The sequence below is a fragment of the Chrysemys picta genome, chromosome 4 (assembly GCF_011386835.1).
Source record: "Chrysemys picta bellii isolate R12L10 chromosome 4, ASM1138683v2, whole genome shotgun sequence".
NCBI lineage: Eukaryota > Metazoa > Chordata > Testudines > Emydidae > Chrysemys > Chrysemys picta.
In genome coordinates, this window is record NC_088794.1 from 10,055,312 (window position 1) to 10,059,028 (window position 3,717).

Consider the following 3,717-nt stretch of genomic DNA (forward strand, 5'->3'; position numbering starts at 1 on the left):
GCTAAGAACTAGCTGTCGAGCTAGCTGACCATCATGGCTATTGCAAGATGTTTGTACGGGCAACAGTTTACAAGCTATGTAGAATATTGGGTTGCACAACTGTTGAAGGGAGATGTGTCACTTGAGGCGAGGTGGGTCTCAGAGCTAACTCAATCAATACTGAAAATACGGAACATCCCTGGAGGCAGCACTTTGTTTACTTTCTGGGCCAAGTGGAGACCGGTGATCAGCGCAGGGAGCAGATTCCAGAAAGACAGGGATGGGAACCGCCCCTCTCGCAACTTGCCCCTTTTTACGAGGAGTTTGACCAGGTGCTGGGTGCTGCGCTGCACCTGGGCCCAGCACTTCACAACACAACAGCTGCGCCAGCCTGGACAGCGACCTTCTCACCCCTGAACCCAGCACAGTGCCAGCGGGGAGCCAGCAAGCGCTGGATGAGGCGGCACATCCTGGTTCCCTACTCGGAGGGGCTTTCTGATGCCCCCCCCAGAGGGGCTGCCCACCGCGGAACCAGCATCAGAAACACAAGAGGCAGAGGTCGCCCCTGAGCCTGGTCAGTTTCTGGCGGCACATCTGTTATTAATCTAGGAATGGGAGGGATTTCCAATTTATTACCCAAAGCAGAATGTATTGCAAGCCGCAGGCAGCCGCATGTAGCCAGTAATGGCAGGTTGCTGGCACCACGTGAAATTCAAAATGGAAATTGGGAGCGCAAACAACACTGATCACAGAGACCCCCTTGGGAACTGCCACTTGATGTGCTGAGACTACCTCTGAGCCCGTTTTCCCTGCCAGCTTGGGACTCCAGCCCCCTGTCTTGTTGAGCCAGACACGCCAGTCTGCTCCAACACAAACCCAGGGTCTGAACCACATGCCCCTAAGCTGCAGATTTAACTGAAAACAGCTTAAGAAGTGTTCCTGTCTGTTGCACCCAGACACCCAGTTCCCAATGGGATCCAAACCCCAAATGAATCCGTTTTACTCTGTATAAAGCTTGTCCACTCCTGATCGGCAGGAAACCCTGGTGTCATGTTCCCGTACCCGCTATGGACTGGCCACAGAGCTTGCATAGACACACCCAATGTGTTCATCATTAGACCCTCTCCTGCTCTGCCAGGTCTGGCTGAGATTCCTTTAAATAAGGTAGGTTTCAGAGGGGTAGCCGTGTTAGTCTGTATCAGCAAAAACAATGAGGAGACCTTGTGGCACCTTAGAGACTAATAAATGTATTTGGGCATAAGCTTTCGTGGGCTAGAACCCACTTCATCAGATGCATGGAGTGGAAAATACAGGAGCAGGTATAAATACACAGCACATGAAAAGATGGGAGTTGCCGTACCAGTGGGAGGTCGGTCTAACGAGACAATTCAATTAACAGTAGGATACCAAGGGAGGAAAACTCATTTTTGTAGTGGTAATGAGAATGGCCCATTTCAAACAGTTGACAAGAAGATGTGAGTAACAGTGGGGGGAAATTATTATGGAGGAAATTAGGTTTTGTAATGACCCAACCACTCCCAGTCTTTATTCAGGCCTAATTTGATGGTGTCCAGTTTGCAAATTAATTCCAGTTCTGCAGTTTCACGTTGGAGTCTGTTTTTGAAGTTTTTGTTGTTGAAGAATTGCCCCTTTTAGGTCTGTTATTGAGTGACCAGGGAGGTTGAAGTGTTCTCCTACTGGTTTTTAAATGTTACCATTCCTGATGTCAGATTTGTGTCCATTTATTCTTTTGCGTAGAGACTGTCCGGTTTGGCCAGTGTACATGGCAGAGGGGCATTTCTGGCACATGATGGCATATATCAGATTGGTAGATATGCAGGTGAACGAGCACCTGATGGTGTGGCTGATGTGGTTAGGTCCTATGATGGTGTCCCTTGAATAGATATGCGGCCAGAGTTGGCACCGGGGTTTTTTGCAGGGTTTGGTTCCTGGGTTGGTGTTTTTGTTGTGTGGTGTGTAGTTGCTGGTGAGTATTTGCTTCAGGTTGGGGGGCTGTCTGTAAGCGATGACACAGGAGCGATACGTAACATGTTTGTATTGGTGTATAAAGATGTATCTCAAAGGGAGTGTCTTTATCTGGCCGAGGAGATAGTGGAAAGTCCCGCCACTAACTGAGCTGGTCCATTGTCCCAGGCATACATGTGCTAGCATAACTGTAGACATCGATTTGGGGAGCTAAGACCATGTTATGATGTTGCACCCCATAATGCTTTATAGAAATATGCTTATGAGTGTACATATGACATAACTGGAATACGTTTTATGCCAGATATGCCATGTAACATATCTTTGCAAAGGTTATGATCTACTGAATATAGTCATCCTGTTTGTATGACACGTATCATTTTTACATTTGAAGTTATGAGCGTTGGCTCTCTGCTTGTATTTAAAGTGTTTGCTGTAGGAAGCACATAAGGCAGATTTGGTCAACATAGTTTGAAGGGGCTATTCAAGTAATTGGGAGTACTTAACTAACAATGGACTTTGAGAGACGCTAATCCCCATCTGATCTTTCCTAGGAATGTTCAAACTAACATGTAAACAATGGCATCGGCCTGCAAAAAGCTGAATCATTCATAGAAAGGTGACTTGCCCAGGTGGCTAGAGACCCCATTTTGTAGCTGTGATGTGGCACAAGAGAAAGACTCTATAAGGCCCTGGAAGCCCCTCCATTTTGTCTTCAGCTGGCTCAAGAGATAGCCTCTCCTCCCCAAAGAGATGCCTGAAAGAAACTGGAAAAAATGACAGAAACTACTGGGGTGTGAGTGATTGTTGGACCCAGACTAGGAAGGAGTCTAGTCCGTTAAAGAAGCTTATTGGAACATCTCTGAGGGCGAGATTTACCTGCATTTAGTTTCCTACTGCATTAGGGTTAGACTTGTGTGTTTTATTTTATTTTGCTTGGTAACTTACTTCGTTCTGTCTGTTATTGCTTGGAACCACTTTAATCCTACTTTTTATATTTAATAAAATCACTTTTACTTATTAAGTAACCCAGAGCAAGTAATTAATTCCTGGGGGAGCAAGCAGCTGTGCATATCTCTCTATCAGTGCTATAGAGGGCGAACAATTCATGAGTTTACCCAGTATAAGCTTTATACAGAGTAAAATGGATTTATTTGGGGTTTGGATCCCATTGGGAACTGGGCATCTGGGTGCTGGAGACAGGAGAGCTTCTTAAGCTGTTTTCAGTTAAGCCTGCATCTTTTGGGGGACGTGATTCAGACCTGGGCCTGTGTTTGTAGCAGGCTAGTGTGACAGATTTTCGTTACCAATCTGCTTGAGGCCACAGTTAATCAGGATCTTTTTGGGGAGGAGATGATGAGGCACACCAAGTATCTGAATATTGGTTAGGGGGGCTGTGTTGGTGAGTATCTGAGTGCCTGCTGCTGGGACAGTTGGTCAGTTTGACCATGTGCTTGATTGCTTGCTTGTTTGTTTGAAAAGTGTGAATTGGGAGTGCTTTGTTCCAGGTGGGCCTTGAGTGGGCCTGACTGGTATATAAGGGCAGTCAGCAGCGAACCAGCTGAGCGGCGAACAGCAGGAGTTTGCCTGGGAGTTCGCGTGGGGAGAGCGCACTGAGGCTTTCATCTGCAGGTTTCTCCGAGTAGTTCCTGCAACAGTTGAGGAAGCTCTTAAGAGGACGGTGATATGGAAGGTGAGCGATCAGCTGTTGTAACCTGCACAGGTTGTGCCATGTTTGTCTTTCTTCCGCAG

The 3,717-nt window shown here is 46.9% G+C and overlaps 2 protein-coding genes across 4 annotated transcripts in view; one reads left to right on the forward strand and one right to left on the reverse strand.

Annotated features, from left to right (window-relative positions):
- The window catches only part of MTCH2 (mitochondrial carrier 2), a 212,069-nt gene that overhangs the window by 80,791 nt on the left and 127,561 nt on the right, over window positions 1-3,717 (reverse strand). The window lies entirely within an intron of this gene.
- LOC112061633 (glycine N-acyltransferase-like protein 3) overlaps window positions 1-3,717 on the forward strand; it is a 52,683-nt gene that overhangs the window by 48,696 nt on the left and 270 nt on the right. The gene's annotated exons all lie outside the window — the stretch shown is intronic.